The sequence below is a fragment of the Symphodus melops genome, assembly GCF_947650265.1.
Source record: "Symphodus melops genome assembly, chromosome: 23".
Classification (NCBI taxonomy): Eukaryota; Metazoa; Chordata; class Actinopteri; order Labriformes; family Labridae; genus Symphodus; species Symphodus melops.
The window spans coordinates 9,680,959-9,701,975 of NC_136713.1; the positions used below are offsets into that span (position 1 = coordinate 9,680,959).

General features: G+C 45.7%; 1 long non-coding RNA gene across 1 annotated transcript in view; it reads right to left on the reverse strand.

The window, feature by feature from the left end:
• LOC306818751 overlaps nucleotides 1-20,755 on the reverse strand; it is a 56,717-nt gene extending 35,962 nt beyond the window's left edge. The window contains exons 1-3 of the long non-coding RNA XR_013778360.1: nucleotides 20,609-20,755; nucleotides 18,099-18,181; nucleotides 3,980-4,059 (exon numbers count right to left, since the gene is read on the reverse strand). This is a non-coding gene — a long non-coding RNA (uncharacterized lncRNA). The remainder of the gene's footprint in view (nucleotides 1-3,979; nucleotides 4,060-18,098; nucleotides 18,182-20,608) is intronic.
• Nucleotides 20,756-21,017: the final 262 nt, after the last annotated feature.

The window sequence follows — 21,017 nt, forward strand, 5'->3', positions numbered from 1 at the left end:
CAAACACACCGCTCAAAGTCACTGTATTACTACCACAGACGGGCACAAAGCTATATTTTCCTTATTGGGGTCACTCACTGTGCAGTAAACAGACCTACTCATCCAGTGTAACCCATGGGTCAACACTCCCCTCTCCGCCACTCTCCGAGGTCCCCGCAATCACGAAAATGATCACTATCACCGCCGCCGCCGCAGTCTGCTGGACGCCGGGACTCTGCCGCGCTGAGACAGTATCAGTCAGAGGACATTTACATAATAACAGCTCATCATTCAAAAAGCTCCTTTTGTTTGCGGTATAACAGGAAACTGTCAAGATGTCACCCTCGGCTGGGGCCTCAGCACACCGCACCGGTAAACAGAGGGGGAGGGGTCTAATTGTGGTCGGAGTAAAAAAGCGAGGGAGATGAAAAGATACAAGAGGACTGAGTAGAAACGCTGGAGAGGTGGACGAAAAGAGAATCAGAAGTGGAATGGTTTTAAAAAAAAGACATGTGGTGGTTTTGTTGGGAGACTTGAAGAAGAAATGCAACACGAGCGCACTTAACCCTCTGATGACCTCAAATTAAGCTCCGATTCAAGACGGATGCAGAAAGGTATAAAAAATTACAAGGACATATTTTCCACTCCAGGGAATTATTCATGTGAACCCCCAAGCTGTTTACTTGAAGAGTGTGGAAGTGCATAATGCGATATTTACCAGCCAACATCTTTTCTATGAGATTTGATGATGTAAAAAACTATTGTTTGAGCATAGAGCACCTCTCAACATATCATTTTGTAAGCATGTTAGCTAACTGGTTACTTCAGCCCTTTTCCTGCCAGCCCACTGGTACAAATCCTGCAGGCGACGGTCCATGAAGTCTTTACACTGACTGTTCTTGGAGCTACATTAACGCAGAAACGCTTGTGCTAACCCTCCTCATGTAAAGCAAACAAAGTGTCGCACATATTTAGAGACACGATCCTGCCGCCACGTTCATGTTTGAGGGGAAACTCTGAGAAAACTCGTTCCTGAGTGCATTGAACGTATGAGGAAACACTTTTTAAAAGCGTCTGTCCAACTACCAACAATGCAGTTCACATGCCTTTTACAATAGTTTCCAATCAGGGGAATTGGATATTGCACCTTTATGTCTTTTAAACAGTTAGCAGTGTTTTGTATAAAGAAGCAATCTGTTGGATAAAGCCCTACGATTGTTTGGTTCATTGTCCTGGAGAAATAACGTCAGAACTACATCGCATAAGAAACAAATCTTTAATGTAAAAGACAAATTAAGAGTCAACACTTGAGTATTTCTGCTTTAGGAATAATCAAATATTTCCGATTTCAAGTTTCAAGTCTTTTGATAGAAATTCAGGTGAAGCCTACGTTTCTTAGTTTTGTGACTTCTGTTGGATGAAACTCAAAGTCTAAAGTCTGCAGTTGTATGAAAACCTGATTCTTGTGAGTAACACGATTTCATGATTAAAAGCACCCACCTCCAATAGCTGCTTTTTACAATTAAAAGTAACACTTGATGCCGGCTCATTTGAAATCCAAGAGATTTGACATATCTAGGGGCTCCTTCAGTTTGCACAGGCGTGAAGCCAGAGCTCACACAGACACGCACTTATACTCATGAGCCATGACGAGTGCACATACACCCAACTTCACACCTTCCTCTGTGTGTGTGTGTGTGTGTGTGTGTGTGTGTGTGTGTGTGTGTGTGTGTGACAGGAAATCACCAGCAGCCACTCCACCCAGGAGCGATTTCTCCTCATCTTCGCCGCTCCTTGCGGGCCTCTCAGCATCCACTCCTTTCTCAGACCTGCTCCTGCACAGCTCTTCTACCCTCATCGCCTCTCACATCATTTGACATCAAAGGGGCCGCGACGACTCTCGCTGTTTACCCTCCCTGGCAGGCGCTCATTACAAAAACATCAAAATAAGCCGTGCAGAGAGGCAGGGCGAATTAATGATCTTCCTGTGCCACCGGTGCCCTGCACGCCCTCAAAACGGTGCCAGGCCATTTGATGTAGAGCAAATACACTCAAATACATGAGCATGTGGAGGCAGACGTGTAGTGAGATGCATATCCATACTCACACAAACGCACACACATTCTCTAGTGCCAAGGCCTGAGGATGCTAACGACCGTTCAATTAGCGGAAATTAGGGGAGAATTGTGAGGTCCATGCTGTGACCATTAGCTGTTGGCAGAAAGTACAAGGACAAGGGCCAGGTTTAAACTCCCAGGAGCAAGATGCAGAACCTCACAGGTCTAACATGCTTCATCACTAGGTCGTCAAAAGAAGGTTCTAAAAGCTAATTTAAGCTAACAAGCTAAGCTTTTGTTCCAAATGGCACCTGAGGTACGGCTGATTGAGTGTCATGAAGAGAAACAAAGTGATTACTTCCAATATGAGTGCATAAACCCTGACGTATGGTTGTAACAATTAGACAAACATCTAAAATAGTTTTGAGAGGAACTGCAGTCCCAATCTTCTGGGCGAAGGCTGGGGGCCGATTTAACCATCCAGTTAAACCAATTGGATGCTATATACAGTAAATAAAAATGGATCCATTACCTCCCTACCTCTGCAGCTCAGTCGATCGCAGCAGTTTCTCCATGCGTCTTACATGAAAACAAAGATGGGTATATCTTACAGTGGGGCCAGGTGTGTCTTCTGAAAGGAGTGCAATGATCGAGCTGGATTTTCCGATCTTTATTTGTCGGCGTAAGCGTTTGCTGTCTACACTCAAACGCTCGTACAACGAGCGAGTTTGAAGCTAGCCCTCATTAGATCAAGTGATTCCATACAAATTGCTGGCGTACCAAAGCGAACACTGATTGTTAAATCAAAGTGTCTCGCCAATGCATTGTGACACAACCACATACATCAGTGTGCTGAGGTCGCCCTGCAACACATGGCTTTCCCCATGCATGTAATGCCAGGTTTTTATTTGGAAATTAATTCTTAATCTAATCTATACAGCCCTATTAATAACTATTATAAAGCACACCCCAGCCATGAATTAATCAGGGATTGGTAATTAGTGTAAAATTTAAATGCATGTTGTAAACCCACATCGAGTGTCTGGCACTAGACGGAGGTGCCAAGCCATCGCTGTACTAATTAGTTTGCAATTATGTTTAATAAGTTCTGTGGAAGCCAATCATCTTCCAGTCAGGGAGCTGGGCTCTCCTGATACAGACTCTGTGGAACCGACATGGAGGAGGCAGCACCGAACACCTTAACACACATTGTTTTCCTCCAGCGCTTACTTATTTGACAAACGTTTGCTGAGTCATGCGTGCTTGATTCCAAGAAGCGCCCTTCTTCATACTCGCTTCCCGCTGCGAGATTCTCCTTTTGAAGAAACTTCAACATTTCTCAACAACTGCGATGTTCTGCTCCTTTGCCCCTTGTTTCTCTGTGATGAAGCACAAAACACTCTCTAAGCCTCCTCAAACTACAAAGATTCTACTTTCAACAACAATTATTATCCCACATGTTTTAGCACTTACTAGCTGTAGAGAATGAACCGTACTTCCACCCTGCAGTAAAACTGTAGACACTCACATGAAACCAGTTTTTCCATTATTTATCCTTGAGCTCCAGAGCTGTCTGAAGCTACAATGCATGCTTCCATTGGTAGGATTTGACCCGCCAGCTTCCAAGTTTTAGTCAAAAGAAATACAACCATAAAAGTACCATTTTTTGACATCTTGATATGGACAGGGAAAGTTTCATTCATTTCCAGAACAAGTTTAAGTCCCACACTCATGAGGACGTGAAAGTGTCAAGTGTGATTAAAATCGATGTCTGAATAGCTGCACTAAAATATCAGGTGATCACGACAACACCGACGAAAAAAGAAAGCGAAAATGAGAAATATTTGCATTCACGATTGAGCTGAATTGAAAACATGTACAAGCACAATAAGTAGCTCATTTTAGCTAACAGCTTATTTAAGATGCGTGTATGTGTCTGTTACCTTGATGCGACTTTGTGGCAGCAGCTCTTGCGGACTTGCACTTTGGTCAACATGGCGTAAACTGAGCTTTGCACCAAAACCTGCAATGGAAAAATAATAAGGTAAGAACACTGGAAATATGTGTGTCATTTCTCTTAGTGCTAATATCTTATTGATTGAGCTCCTGAAAAGTTGAGTCTGTGGGCACTCTGTTTGAAATTCTAACTGCTGTGTTTTACAACGCTAATGAGCTGGAGACTTGAGAAAAGTATCAAGGATGTATTTTATTTCCAAGAAGGGCTAAAACAAGTTGGGGAGGAAGAAGTTGTGGACCACAGTTAATCATAATCTCATTGACAGAGTCCAAATGGTGGTGGTGGTGGGAGGCAGAGACACAACAAAATGAGGGCATGTTACACTCTCACCTCCTAAACACTGATAAAACAAAGGAAAAGTCTGCAGCGTGATTGTTTAAATTATACAGCAAAAGTTTGAGGAAATATCAAAATATCAGGAAGGACGAAACGATGCACTCTTCAATCCTTCCAGATAACAAGAAATAATAAAGAAATCAACACAATGAACTGTGTGAATGTTTGAACCCTGGCTCCAAGTCTGCCAGGCTAAGTGGCACATTGTGAATTCACAGAGTTGAAAGCACTTTGTGGATCTTGGACGTGGACCAAAAAGCCCCTAAATGGTTTCATGAGATGGTTTTACACTGGTCAGCTGCAGGACGGGATGGAGGGAGGGGGGGGGGCATAGCTCTGCTTTGATATAAAAATGAGAAACTCACACTTTCAAGCTGTAGACGAAAATATCCCGAGAGAGATTTGGGACAAACAGGTGCTTTTTCTGCTTTATTTGGACCGGAATCAGAAACAACAGCTTCAGAGAGCAACGCAGCAACATATTAGTCATTAAATCTCTGACAGCTCGCTACAAAGATCTCCTCCTGAGCTCATGGCAACACATCGGGGCCTAGCTGCAGGGTTCAGCTGGGACTCTTGGCTCAGGCTCTTGACTCGATCGGGCTCTGCGGATATGTGTGTGTGTGTGTGTATGTGTATGTGTGCATGGGTGTGTGTGAGTAAGCTAACAGTCGCCGTGCTGCCATTTGGACCTGTGCCTGACACCCTCCGTGTTAATAAGAGTAATCAGTGCCCCCATGCCTGCTACCAGCCTACAAAGCACAGCAGAGACATGGCACAGGCCTGCACTGCCACCTGAGTGTGTTTACCCAAAACACCCCCCCCCCCCCCCCACACACACACACACACACACACACAACTACACACACACCTCATAGAAGCTAATGAGGGGGAAATGCAGTCAATACAGCACAATTGATCAGCATTGTCCGGCGACAGCATGCGATCGATTGGGTTTCCCTCGCCAGTAATGCCTCATTAGCCGCGTCTGCAGCACACATGAGCAAACACACAATCAGGCGGTAATGCATTGCACCGCAAACAAATCATAGCATTTAATTTCAGCGCTCGCCCGGCTTTGGCTCATTTCGCCTCGTGTGCATCAGCGGTGGAAGAATGTGCGGCTGCTGCAGCTGCATTCCATATGTTTTCATTAATATCAATTGTGCAATATCAATATTTGACTCTGTGTGGAATAGTGTTGGCCTGTTGAGGTAGTAGGAGTAGCAGGAGATCAATCAAGCCGCACTTTAATTTCTAAAGTGAACAGCTTTAGCCCACTGCAGCATGTAAACAGCTCATATCTGGGAGTGTAATTGTGATTCTTTGACACCTTCGTCGTAATTATTTTAATTCAATCACATACTTTGCATTAATGCCGAGAGGACTCAAGAGACTGCATTTAGAATTTCATAACAATCAGGGGTACAAGATGATCGAACGAGTAAAAAGATACCTGTGCAGAACATGTTTGTGCCAAGTGAAGCAAATGGAAAAACTTCAGAACATTTAATGGTCATCATGAGCAGCTGATGTTAATGTCTGCCTGTTCTCAATAATCAGAGCTAGAACAGTAAAGAAGGGTCAAACCAAATCAGTCTTATTTTGTTGATGGTGTCACGGCTCGGGCAGAAAACAGGGGAAGAGGATCCAAGTGCAGCAACAAACAGGAAGGATTTATTTAAACTAAAAGACCAAGACAACAAACTTACTGTTCAAAAAACCAAAATGAGGATCAGTGAAAATCCAAATGATCCGAGGAGACAGGGTACAAGATGACAGGTTACCAAAACACAAACTACAAACAATTAAGTGAGAACACGAGGGAAGGAACACAGAGACTAAAAAGACACAGGTGAGACGAGTCAGACAGGTGAGGAGAATCAGGGTCATCAAGACAGGAGGGAAACAGAGAGCAAAGAACACAAGAGCAGAACACTGAGCCAGATACTACAAAATAAAACAGGAAACACCAAACTAGGAACCTACAAACACAAATAACACAGGAAATAAACTTACAGGAAACATGGAGGACACAGGGAAACACACTAAAGACTTAAGTAAACACGAGACGAGGAAACATTAAAACACACAAGGGAAACAATCAACGCAAAGAAACATCAGGGAAAGAATAAAAACTAAAATAAAACAAGATAACAAAACCCAGACAACCACCATGACAGATGGTACCAAATACACGTTTATCTCAATCTCCAGTTCTTGGACCAGCCTAAAGTCCAGAACTCAAATACATCGATGATGCAGGCGTCACAAACACTTTGTCTTTTTGAATTCTATAAACATCTGAACCCATCCGCTCAAAAACAACTAAGTTATGTTGTTGGTCAGTCTTTCCTCCAGCATCATGAAGGTTCCAATATTTCCCCTCCACACACAGAGGCTGTAGCTGCTGTATACGCTGGAACAAATATCGGTGAAAAAATAGAAATATTTCTGCCGATTGAAAGCCAGCGAAACAAAGACGAAGACGATTAGCTCTCTTTAATTTCAGCATCAGTAAAAACTCTTTGCCTTTACTTTGCACTTCTGACCACTGAAGATCCCGCCTATATGTTCCTGAATGTTTTGTGTGTTTCACTTGGCAATCACAGCTCTTTGCATGATTCTTGCCAAAGTAAAGATGGGGTTGATTTGCTGGAGCATCTGTTGGCTGATAAATCACAGACATTCTTTACTCTGGAGCGAAGCAATTGGTTATTGGCTGTCGTCCAGAATCGTTATTAATTAATTCTAATGTTTAAAGTGGATAGAGTTAAGCTGTAGGAGCTTTACGAGCCACAGATTCATATTCAGGACTTATAGCGGTGTATGTGCTCTCACTGCTGGGAAATGAGGCTGGAAAAATGTTTATTGTAGCAGCAATTAGGTGTTTGTTTGTGTGTGTTACATGTGGACTCTCGTCTTCCCACTTGGACCTTCCACCACAGAACAGATCACAGTGTGTTCTCTGGAGGGATTCAGGCCTGATTTGAGGTGATGTAATGTGATATATGGTTTGTGGTTCCCTGCGTGTGTGTTTGGGTTGCGGTCGGGAGGTAAATCGACGTGTCCATAGTGTGTTTGCGCGTGTTTGAATGTGTACAGACGCGAAGTGGGAGCTGAACAGAGTGTGCGTGTCTGAGACTCGTTCCAGTGGCCAAACACTGCTCTCATAGAGGTGTCTCCTCAGGGCTCACTGCTGATCCCCCAGCCCAGACCTCCGCTTCCTGAGGCCAGCGAGGATGAAAAATATCCCAAACACACAAACTCACACACAAATCTGCCTGGAAAAAACCCAGGTGTCCTGAGGGACTGGATTCCCTCAGAAAATACAGACTATTCCTCTCACAGTGTGGGCACTTCGCTAGATTCAACCAGAAGCCCTCGACAGACAGGTCATGTTTTTTTTTGTTTTTTTAATCCCAATTTCTTTCGCAAAGTCAAAATTTGCCACTACGAAAAAAGTGGATTTGCCTTCTTTGGAACATCCAAAGTGAATCTCAGAGAGGAGAGATTTGCCCTCCCTCCCTTCCTCTGCTCACTCCCTCCCTCAAACCTGACTTTGTGTTTGTCTTCATGCCCACCAGGTCCTGCAGTTCAGACTGACACACTCGAGTGGAGAATACGTCGACCTGTGAGTTCCTGCAGTTCAGGGTTTGGCGGACGCATCAACCCACAAGTTCATGCCACCGAAATTGTGGATCAGCTGGTGATGCCCATTTGCCCATTAAAGCAAAGAGTCGGCGTGTGGAGTTTTCAGGGGCCATGTCCACCGAACACATTGGACGCATCTTTAAAGCTGTTCCAGGAGAGAGTGAGGTCGGTGAGGTGTTAAGCCGTGTGCCAGTCAGCCAAAGTGCGGATGGGTGTGAAGCAGGAGAAGGGCGGATCAATCAAAGATGTCTGATTAAGAGGAGGAAGGCATGTTCCCAATTCCCTCAAAACCAAAAAGGCAATCCCACTCCATGTAGATTGGGTGTCATTCAAAGTGACGCCGCCTCTGGCTTGTGTACATAGACAAACACATTAACCACAGGGGCCGATAGCCATAATGACAGTAATAGAGCATGCCCGGTGACAGACAACAGAATAGCACTCTTGTCGAGGTTGACAGAGAAGGAAATAAGGAAAAAGATTTCCAGTTTTATCTGAAGCTCTCTTCTCCCCTCTCAGCTAAAGGTGCTCATTTGCTGGGGTGAAACGGTTGCGACACGGCAAACGGGGGGCAATTTTCCCTCCCATCAAGCGTGTGTTTAATTTTCCTGGTCCCTCTTTTACACGTCTCCCGGGGCAGCAAGTGTGTGAAGGCTACAATTGATGTTAACATCTCACTTGATTGTACAATTTGGAGGATGTGGCCTCCACTTGGCCATTATCAGTAATCCGTAAACATATGTGATTTGGACAGACGAATCACCTTTATGAATTTCGTACACTGTGTGACAGGGGGGCTGCACATGCTTTGTCATCAGAGATGGGGGGAGAAAAAAAAAAATGGAGGCACGAACAGATAATTCATTCATCAGATTTTCAAATCCATGTACACACATTGTTTGTTTCATAAATCTGTGGTTAAGACTTGCACACAGGCCTGATTTCCACTATAATAGTCCGCTGAAACAAATGAATGTAAACACGCTTAATCACCTCTTTGCATATCAATCCTTGTGCCCCATTTGTGAATACATAACAGGGATATACACTCAGTTACCAGTTTAATATTATGTACAGTAGACTTTTTTTGCAATCCGTACAAACATGTCACCATCTTCACTCCTGAAGAGAGGTTTTGTTTGGTCACTTTGAAAGCAGCTTTTTGATGAACTGAGGAGCAACGTTATGGAAATACGTGTCATTCATAGTCGACCCTTTCGGTAGTAAAAAGTCATGGTCACGACAGAGTTTGGATTTTACAGCCAATCTGAAAGTGTAGATTACTTCAGCTTTGTTTAACAGTGACCACCAAATCAAGATGGGAATATTCCACATCTTCTATTAACCTGCTGTCGCCTAACAACAAACCCTACACACGCACTTCTATCTGCATTCATGCAAACCTACGGCAGCAGCAGGGGTCCAAATCAAGCTGATATTCCTCTTTGATTTTTACCGAGGGATGCCTGCCTGGATTTGACTCTGCCAAGTCAAGAGTGGAGCGGCGAGTTGTACAGCAGTGGGAGACGAGGCGGCGCTCTGCATATCATCAAGTCGGGATGTGTGTGTTTGTGTTTGTGTGCGCGTGTGTTTATGTGAGAGGCCGTAATCTCCCCCCTGTCTGTGTATCTTTCTTTTAGTCTTTCAATCTCTTCAAATTCAGCACACAGCTCAACCCTGCGGGAGACTGGAGGGGGGGGTGAGTCGTCTAGTTATGCAAAATCAGCAGAGTATAGTATTTGTAAAGCCGAGCTAGCTGTTCAAACAAAGCGTGATTATATATCTCGCCTGCACGCTCTCCCCTGTCCTCCTTTTCCCATTTTTTCCAGGTGAGAAGATTATGTGGCGAGGTTGTGTCATTTTCCTCAAATTGCACACATCTGACAGCCTGCGGAGTGTGTGCATGTGTTTGTGAAGCGAGTGCAGTCCTGGATGTTTGCATATCTGCCCGAGTTGTGTGGGCATCTGTGGGTGTGTCCGCATCTAACGGGAGCAATGGCGGTGAAAGGTTGGCCTTCGGTGTTGGTGGACCTCTAATTTGTTCCGCCACGGCAGAAGTCGGCTAATGCAGCACACCTGCTATCCCTGTACCATCATTAGCCGGTGCAGCGCGGCAAAAAGGTCAAACATAAACAGAGAGATCACAGAGAGCGAGGGAGAAACACAGACAGAATGGGAAAGAAGAAAAGAGAGAGAGTGCATGTGTGTGTGTGTGTGTGTGTGTGTGTGTGTGCAGGGGAGAGATAGCGGGAGAGAGATGAGCGCTAATGTGGGGATGATGAGTGGGCGTGGGCTGCCCATGCATGGAGCGATGCATGATGGGAACACTTCACACACCCGGGGCGACTGCCTCTGATCTTGGCAAACAAGCCCCGACCAGCACGTAGGCACGATCGCAGCGCACCTGTGTGCACATTCAAAGTGCGAGCTCGCATGCATCACTGAAACAGATCGCACACAGTCAGCTGTGCAGATGGGAAATCATTTATTTCCATTAGTTCGGACACCCAGTGAAGACGCAGCATTGACAGCAGCGTAAGAGACAGAAAAAAAAAAAATCATCCAATCCATCATCGTCCTTCTTGAAAACTTTCTTCTATTAGAAAAACAAAATTAAAAGTGGATTAGATTAGGCTGAACTATATTTCCCAGGACCCCCCTCTGCTGTTACGTCTAAGGTGAGACAACAATGAGCAAAGTTCGGGTCATAGAAGTTAGAATATGATGTTTCAATTTTATCGTCATTTTAAAATAATCAGAGTTCAAGCCGGCCTCATTGAAATCATTGAAATACTTCATGTGTCATAACGTACTTTCACCAATTCTGTCCAAAACATCCTGCTCAAGTATCTAAAAGTACAACTATGATTCATCAATTTGGAGTCTAGCATTGGATGAGGGAGAGCCTCTCTTAACTGACTGTCCTTTTGACTCTTTGTCATGTTGAGGACAGAAAGTCTGGATATGAAAGTAGTTTTTTTCATTTCATAGTTTTTATAAATCTCAACAACAACAAACTCACCATCCCCCATAAACTCAACAATGTCACACGTTTTGCTCAACATCATTGGTCAAAAGACTGTGTCGTCTTCTTTCTTTTTCCGAACAAGCACAGTTGTCCAAATGTTTGTAAAGTTCTGAAATCTTATGCTGAATCAACGCTGTGGTCTCTGAGGGTTACACTTGCAAACAATCCAATAGAAGTATATCTCAGCTTTCAAGTATCATGAAATCAAGAGATTCACTTCTTGGCTGCATCTGATTTTCCAAAGACCTCCAAGTCAAAAATAAGGGAAATTATCACACTGGCCTTGAAATGCACACCAACATAAACTGAATGTACACACATGGCCACCGTCCTTAGCACACTAAGAGCCGAGATGCAGATTAGAAGCCGTCTCCCTATACCTGGCTGTGAGGTAATTAATTACTGTGGTATTTAGGAGTGTTCGACTAGACAAATATGACAGAGACAGGGACAATTAGTTTGCCTGTTTAAGCTACATTAACTCCCTCAGCTATTCCACCTCAGTGCTGAAGCTGAAGTCCTCCCGCAGGAAGGCAGTGTGGCGATCAACTGAAGAAGTGGAGGAGGAAAAAAATATCAGGGGAGGGTTGTTTGCTGTGGGGCATAATTGGGAATAAATTTCAATTATCTGCCGCGTCGCCTTCTGAGGTGTGTTCCTTGCTTTTCTTAGAATGTATATGAGAGGTTTGAGGTTGTAAATCACTTTTGTGTGATTCAGCAGCTGTTAAAGCCGCTTCATTCGCACCCCCCCCCCGCATGAGGGGAAAATGGTGGAGTCCATTGGCCTGCGTTGACCTCGTTCCAAGCTGGTAGTTGGCCACTTATCATCAAAATGGGGAGTGATGGGGAAAAAGGGACCCCTGCCAAGTCCTCTAAAAAAAGTTAGCAACTCGTGCGGCACTCTAAACAACAAAACAATGATTGCTCTCTTGTCCGTATTGCCGTTGCTACGAGGCAGCGGTGCCAAGACTCTTGTGGTTAAATTCAAAACAAGTGGGTGTTTGACAAGTAGCAACAAACACATTAACGCCAAGGTGGGAGAAATGCTAGCTCAGTGGTCGAGTAATGGTCAGCATGTGTTTAAGCCTGTTATTGCACCACGTTTCCATCGGATCAAGCCGGAACGATCTGGTTACTCTTGATGTTTGGGCTTTTCTTTTTCTAAATATAGTGGGAAACTCATAAAGGCATGGTGAAAAGACTCTCATTTGACAACTTTAAAACCTGCTATCTGCAAATAATACTAAACTACCTGCTAATTATGCTGTCAGCAACACTACAATTGTGTTCCTGCACCGACAATAACATCGAAATTACAACAATCGGGTGGGTTCAGATGACAAGATGGAGCAGCTGTCAACACAGCGAAAACATTGCATTAGTTTATTCCATCGGCCTGTTTTTAGGGTTTAAGTTAAAGCGGAGACGAGAGTTGTCAGGAAGAGGATGGATTCTCGAGGAAGGGATTTAGGCCTGGATGGACGAACAAGTTCCACCGTCAATCAAGGGCCTTCAGGACTAGTTTAGGGGGGAGACGCCAGAAACCCAGAAAAAGATGGAGAGAGTGTAAAAGTTGTGAATTGCAAACGGCGACGCCAGAACTTGAACTGTGAAAACAACAGAATAAATTCTCAGCTACATGCTAGGCTAATCCATGATGAATCGGACTCAGATTCTCATGCAGTTTTGCTTACGCAACCCCGGCCCAACCCCCACACCTCAACCTCACCACAACCCCGACTCTTCCTGCATTACCTCGCTCCTTCCTCCGAACTAAACCCCCCCCCCCTTCCTTCATCTCTTCCCTTATTCTGCTCCCTTCCACAGCTGTAACCCCACCTTCAAATCCCTTCATCCAGCCTCCCCCAGCCCCACCCCAATCCTCATCCCCCCTGGTTTAGCCTCTCTACTGGGGCTACAGGCTACTCAGCAGGGAGGGGAAAATGGGCGGGGGGGGGGGGGGGGTATCTGCAGTGCAGCGTGCTCAACTTGGTGCTCAGGGCGGCTCTCGAGGGTGAAAAGCCAGCAGGGTTCTGATGAGCTCGGGGTGTCATCTTCAGCTTTCCAGCACCCCGGCAGAATGAAAGGAAGGAGAGAGAGAGAGAGAGAGAGAGAGAGAGAGAGAGAGAGAGAGTGAGAGAGAGGATGGTTGAGTGAATAGGCGTGCGTTGTAAATCTTCACAGCGGCTACATGCGACCATGGAGAAGGGAGGGTGACGAGTGGGTGATGGAGAACGGCAGGCAGGATGGAAAAGAGAGGGAGAGGGCGAGTGAGAGAGAGAGAGATGGCGCAGAATAGGGAGCGGATTTGCCTCACTCACTTAATGCACTGCTTATGACAGCTAAAGGGGAAAGTGCGCTGGAAATTGGTGAGGAGGAATTACCAGTGTTATACTGCTTGCCATCTTACAAATGAATGCCGTTTAGCCTCGGCATATAAATGAGTGGATTTTGCTTGGAGAGGAAAAGAGAAGAGAGTAGTGGAATGAGAGACGCAGGAAGCAAAGTGGCGGCGCAAGCAATCAGTGGCCGGTGTTTTTTTTTTTTTGCGGAGGTGTGTGTGTGTCTCTTTGCAGAGTGCACATCAAGATATGTGTGTGTGTGTGTGTGTGTGTGCAACTGCAGGCATGTGCGAGGCTCTGTGCCGAGCCAGCCGCCTGAAATTATGCAAGCAAGTAACAATGAGCAAATTGAACCTCCGCATGCTGACACACACACACACACACACACACACACACACATGCACAAGGTCAGGCTCAAAGACAAGGGAGTAGGGGCGTTTTAGCAGTGGGTGGGAGCGAAAAACAGATCATGATAAATTGGCTCACATTTTACAAAACGCTGCCCTTAATGCACCTCTGCTAGCCGTGCCCCCCTAGCCAGGCGCTGAGGCTGCTTTAATAGCAGCAGCTAGCCATTTGTGATATATGAAAACCAGGCTGTGGCACTAATTGCGCAATTACAAAGCGGAAGCAGTAGTGTGTTGTGGCAGCGCAGGGAGAGAGAGAGACGGGCAAGAGAGGAGCAGAGAATTGTGCACAACAACATCCCTCTCCCTTAGATTTCTTTTTTCGCCTCCACCTCGTGAATCCTCCCTCCATCCCCGAGCTGCCGCCTCTGTTTCTCCTCCCTTCCATCACCTCTTTTCTGCAGAAGGCCGACAGAGCAGCGCCCCTGGCATCCCTCTAGTTTATTGAGAGGCAGAGTGAATGTGCCAGTTTCTCTAAAAACCACAGGGAGCAGAAGAACTGGGAGAGAGGGAGCATGTAGGGAAAGGGAGGAAGAGGAGGAGATAGAAAACAGGAGGAGGGGGTGCGAGCAGGTAAAATTTGTCTTGCGCGTCGATGAAAGGACAATTTATTAGGAGCTGCTCAGGGAGACAGAATATTTTGCCCCAGTGCTTTACCGACTGTCTGGATGAGGGATGGGAGCATATTAGCGCAGAGCCGGGTTGGGCATGGGACGAGCCGAGGCCGAGGCTGGAGCTGCACCAAGCTGGCACCGTCCCACCGCAACTCTGCCGCCAACACCCCTGGGGGGTCGTGGATCAGGGGCGCACAGGGAGGGAGAGGAGGGCAGGGGCTGTTCAATGATGGTAGAGATGGTGGGAAAGTGGGGAATCCACAAAAATATCCTCATAACCTGCTTGGTCCTTGATTAATAACCTATTCTGAGGTGTTTTTAAGTGTTTGTAGTCGCAGTTTTTCGAGCCAAAGAAACTCTTTGAACAGTCGATATTAATGGTTGGAAATGTTTCCCATTGGTCGATGGGAACTTCCATCTGTGATTGACATTTTGAACTTTCATGTAGAGACTTGGGTTTGTAACTGGAGGGTCACTGGTGAAAATATGGAAGTATTCCTGGTAGCTGGAGAGGTGCCAGGCCGATTCCTGCGTACTGCCGAGGTGCCCTTGAGCAAGGCACGGAACCCCCAACAGCCCTGGTGTGATCTCTATTTAGCAGCCCCACTCGGATGTCTCTCCATGCATGCGCTCAGTAACAGAGTGCAAACCAGAATGTAGAAGAAAAGAAAATGAAATTGGTTTCCTTAAGTTTGATTAAAAAGGTGCTAAATTAAAAAAAAAACAAAAAAAAACGTTGTTGTATTGTTTTGTTTAAAGCTGGAGAAGTACACAAACTGGCTTCCTTCTGTGAGCGTCAGCGGAGAAAGATGGAGGTCTGTTGGTCCTAAACCTTTGAGCATCTTCACCCTGTGCTCTGTTTGCATTAAAAGTCAAATCTGTTGTCTTCACCTTTTCACATAGACAGACTCTTTTCTTTCTACGCGTTTGCAGACTGCAGGACCTTAATGGTTCTGGTATTTCATCAAGATTCCTCAACACCTTCTTTGCTGTATTTTTAGTTTCAGAACAGCGTGTGCAGTGAATATGTATTTTGTTATATATTACTAGAAGGATTTGTTTCATGTGGTGCTCGCCTCCTATGTAGCATCGAGGAGAAAAAGTGAATTTATCTGGCAGAGTTTTGATTGGCTCCCACTTTTCTGCATGAATAGAAAGTAGGGTCCTTACAGCTTGATAGAGGAGATAATAAGAAGAAGGTACCGCACAGAAAAGTGAGGTTAAACTTATAATTGTTTTTCCTTTCAAAAAGGCATTGGTTGATTCTCCTGCTGAAGAAAAAAAAAACAAATACAAAACAGATGGTCACGCAGCGCCTCTCCACTCTTCCTCCGCAGAGACCGGTCCCCGAGCGACGAACCTCGCCGCTGCCTCGACACATCCCCGGTGTAACTGGCGAAGCACGCTTCCGATTTATCTCCCGTCTCACTGAGCCGCTGCTAGCTAGCGCTTGGCTGGCGTGACCTCGTCTGGGCGCACATTAATTTCACCTCGCACGTTCCTATGGCATCGATTAATAAAAAGTGACGAGGTTTTCAGCAAACGAACACGCGCTGATAAATGAGGGCCCGGGCCTAATTGCTTGGTAAATTAAGAGCTCACAATAGTGACGGCGACGTGTGCTGCTTTTAATGTTTAAAAACTCATTAAGTGTTGGAGCGCTGCGCTTAGTTGAGCGCGCGGACTCGTGTGATCACCTTTGGGTGCTATTTACGGTGGTCGTGGGAAATGTCAGAGAGGGTGAAGGTGCAGGAGCTGATCTGTTTGAGCTGCTTTAAACGTGACTCCAAACCTCCTTTCTGCTGCTTTACCCCTCTGACAAATATCCTCTGACGAATGAACGCACACGTGAAAGCTACAAGCGCGCGCACACACACACACACACACACACACACACACACACTGCAGTGCACACACTTTAACACACATAGCGGGTTTTAGAAAAACACAATTGTCTGGATTCACACACGAAGAGTATGCACAAAAATGCCTTTTTACACTCCCTCATGCAAGCAGAGACAAATGCTCTTTAACCCACACGAAAAATGTAATCATTGCATAAGCACCTACGCACATGCATGCTTTGAGAAAAAAAAAATCTCAAATTTGGAATCAAGCTGATAAAAATGCAGATAACATAAGAAAAACTCCTCACACACAAACAGAACAAAACGAATCACAAACACACACACGCACACAGGTGTGTGTCTGTACGTACAAAACAAAAAGCCCCATACAGTTCGTGGATTTACACACACACACACTGACACTGCTTCTTCGCGCTCACACGGGACACACACAAAAACTCGACCCCCCCCCCCCCCCCCAAATGTCATGCATCATTATGAATCTGGAGAGCGGAGACGAGCGAGTGCCGGCAAATATTGAAAGTATTTATTTCTTCTCCACACATGAACGGGACGTAATCCTCCAAATATATTTAGTCCTGTTATGGATTTGTTGTTGCTTAATTTGCATGACAACACGCTACCTTTTTCCGCAGAGCACGCAGCTGCAATTGTGTCGCTGATATCATCTTTATTATTATTGAGTTATAATGTGGCGCTACAGCGAGGGGGGAAATTGAGCAAGTTAAGCCGGGAGTCGGAGCAGACACTCGGGCTCGTGGTGATGGATCACTCTCGGTAATTTCTCTTTATTATGATTGGTAAAGATCAATATTTTAACAGGTCGGTTACGGCCTTCAGTACAGTGCTTAATATGTATTATTCACGACCTTTATCAGTGCAGAGGGAGGCAGGGATGTATGGAGAGCAGGGCTGACATTTTTCACACCCAGGATCTGCTCTATCTGGGACATGAATGGGACTGTGTAATGGACACAAATGAAACTGGGCTCCCCGTGTGTGTGTGTGTGTGTGTGTGTGTGTGTGGGTGTATGCGGGATCCCATCCACCGCCAAGAGACACATATTTAAAAGGTTGGTTCACCCAAAATAAAACAAAAAAACATGTTTTCTCACTTCCACAGCCTCTAGCAGAGCCTGGCTCGAGCGCCATGCTGGTTTTTATTTGTCCAGGTTTGAAGAATTGAGTGTCCTTGTGCGGTGGCTGTGAGTGGAATTTGTTTGTGGTGTTTAAAGCTTCACAAAGTTTTCGTTTCCAAGGTTCAACAGTGACACCGTTTCCAGCAAATGTGGCTCTCACAAAACAATGTGTCAGTTCTGAAAAGGAAGCCGATGATGAAATTAAACCGAATAAAAGCAGTGCACTTGTTCTGTATTTGTAGCCGAGAACACATCGATCACAACACGCGTGCGATCGTCACACATGGCAGGATATGTCGTCAAGTTGTTAGACATTAGCTTCTGAACAAAGAGCTCTTTGGAGTCTTCCTCAAGTGACCATGTGAGGATATTCAGTTTTGGCCCTTTCCAGATGTTGGTGCGCTTGATAATAATCTCGACATGTAACTAACTGCACTACTTTTTCATGTAAAGAAAAAAGACGTAGAATGCTGTTCATGTGATAGCTGCTCACAGTCGGGGCGGCAGATTGTTTGTGATGGTGGCCAAAATGTATCACATGTTTGTGTTTTCAGAGGTTCAATGGGGAAATGGATTTTTTTTTTCTTGGTTAAAAATGGGTAAACTGGCCTTTGAAAGTGCGTATTTACAGAAGAGAGTCAGAAATTGCAAACACACCTCTCAAGCTGTCGGTAATCCTGTAATCCTCACTGGGCATGTAATTAGGATGGATGGGACTCCAGCTGCAGCATGAAACATACCTGGAACATACATGAACATGTGTCACTGGGATAATGTTATTCTATCCTGTTCTACATTCATATTCTGGGTCAATCCGACAAACACAGAGGGAGCAAGGTTCAGGAGAACCTTCTGGTGGTGTGTGTGTGTGTGAGTTGTGTGTGTGTGTGTGTGTGTGTGTGTGGGGCTTCGTACTGTCGAGCCAACATCAGATAAAGTGCCGCGTTCTTGCTTCAGTTCGTGAGGCAGCGAGAGAAGCGTCTGGGATTAAGAGCTGTGACATATTCATATCGGACCAGACTTAAAGCTGCCGCCACACGGGAAGGGTCTGTCGCTATCAAAGCGGCAGGAAATCAGCCGGAGAGGGAGGCAGGAGGCGAGTGAGATAGGGAGAAAGAGATGTGGAGGAACAGTCAGAGTGAGCGAGTCAGAACAGCAGAGAGGATTTCTTACAAAGCTGGCCTAACCATCTCTGAAAAAGTAAACCCTTTGTACCCCTCATCCAAACCAAACGCCCTTCCTCACCTCCACCCCCACCGTCGTATTTAAGTCCCAGTGTGGAACGAATGGGGACCGAGCCCTGGAAAAGTTTGTCTCGGGGAAGGCCGGGTCGCTGTGTAGCTGATTATATCAGTTTCAGCGGCGGACTGGTAATAGGCTCCTCTTCGAGCAAGCCGCTAACCCCGGCTCTCCCCTGGCAGCCGCCAAGAGTGGAATTAATCAGGCCTACTGGGAGCCTCCTCCATCCCCTCTCCGCAGGCGAGCCACTCCGCAGTCATTTACCAGCCAATCCCACTGTCAACCCACTGTCATTTAGGCCCTTTTCATTACGCCTTTTCTCCCCCCTGCCTCCGCCTCCTCCTCCTCCTGCACACACAAGCTCACTCTTTTTTTTTCTTTTTTCTCCAGCGTCGGATCGGAAAAATGGAAATGGGTGACAGATTAGCCTAATGCTCGGTACCTTTAGCAGACGGGCTATTATGACTACAAAAAAAAAAAAAAAAAAACACAGCGCAGAGCTGAACATCTGCAAAAAGTGAACAACGCTGGACAAATCAGAAACCAGAAATGATCCGAGTCCCCACAAAGTCTTCCTATCTTTAATTGGAAGCTTGTTAATGAGCCATTGTCCTAAATGTAACATAAAACGGCCAACTTTGTTCATCCCCAATAAAAACCACAGGCCATAACCACCAATTACTGAGCCGAGGTTTCCCTAGGGTGCAGGGCCCTCGTACCCTCGTCTGCTAAGCCCGCTGAAGTGACCTATTTTGAGCTCGGAGGCCGTCTGTAAAACACCTCCAAGGTTAGATTATCCAGTGATGAAGCACAAGGCTTCCCTCGCCACATTACCCGCAGATGAAGCACCAGCAGGCCGTGATGCTCTCTCCCTTACCACACCGTCCTCTGCCTCTCTCCCAACAACGCAGGGAAAATATTCATGAGTAAACAAAAGGAGTGATTTGAAAAATGGCTGGAGGAAAAAGAGATTAATAAAAAAGCATGAATAGTGCATTATGGGAGAGCAGAGGAGCCGAGCCATCTCATTGGGGTTAGAGGGAGATTGCATTTGGGCTTTATTAAGAGGGCCACTCTCAGGATGAGTCAAGAACGCCATGGAGGGAGGCGGCGCTTGGAAGTCGGAGTGACAAAACGAAATGGACTAAAAAGACCAAAAACTGTAACTTCTGCATTTCCACCAATTTTATCAGAGAAGTTTCTCCTTCTTTCCTGTCGACACTTTTTTCTTTTTTTTCTCCATTTGAAAAAAAAAACAAAAAACACCTCCACGTTCCTCCAGATCTTCCCTACACAGACTGCGCTGACAACCAAACAAGACTGTGCCTGCTTGAGCCAGACATGAAGCAGACTCTGTGACCACAGCCAGCACAGAGCCGGACCCTCCTCTGAGACTAGACCAATTAAGATAAGAGGCAGTTAACAGGAAGTGCTTGTTTGACATCCTGTCACGTTAACGAGGACAAGTGTAATTGGACTCGTGTGTTTAACGGTCGGCGTAAAATGCTGTTAGTTGTCAGCGCTTGCATTTCTGTGCGCCTTGAAAGGGATTTCTCGTCATTTTCTCTAAACATGAGGGATATTTTTGTTGAATGCAGTTGCTGAGTGTAAATGTCAAGACTTCTATTCGAACAGCAAATGAGGCACGAAGGACTTCACTAATCAAGGACAACCTCGTAGAATCAACTCGGTTGCTCTTATGTCGTTTTTCTTGCAGGTCAACATCTCCAAATGATCATTTCGAGTTCCTTTAAGGAGCGTCAGTGTGTGCCATGGAAGGCGCGTTTCCCTTCAACGCTCCCAAACCTCCATTTTTAAAAGGTCGAAATACAAACGTGATCAATCGCCAATCTTAGCTTGAGCATTCCTCGACACTTCCTTTCAGCAGCATCAACCTGGATGGCATTCCCTCAACTGTCCAACTTTACCTGGAGCCGGTGAGTGGGGTGCAACACGGTGCAGGTGAAGGAGCCGCCGTATGTGTTCGGGCTCCTGTTTGTTTGGGCTTGGCCCTGCTTTCAAGCCCCAGAAGGAAGTGAGCTGGCTCGGGCTCTGCTCGGGATCAAACCCGGGCCTCCAGCTGGAAAGTCAAGAGAGAGAGAGAGAGAGAGAGAGAGAGAGAGAGAGAGAGAGAGAGAGAAAATAAATGGCTGGTGTTTATTGTAGCTGCTGCTGCTGCTGCCTGGAAGTGACTGGCAGCACGCACGCACAGTTTGTCAAAATGAACACAGGCCAGAGGCAAAAAACAGACAAGCTCTTCATACAGGGGAGATGACTGGGACCACACTTACTGAGCCGAGAGAATTATACAAACAGTATCCATGTCTGAGCTTTAGA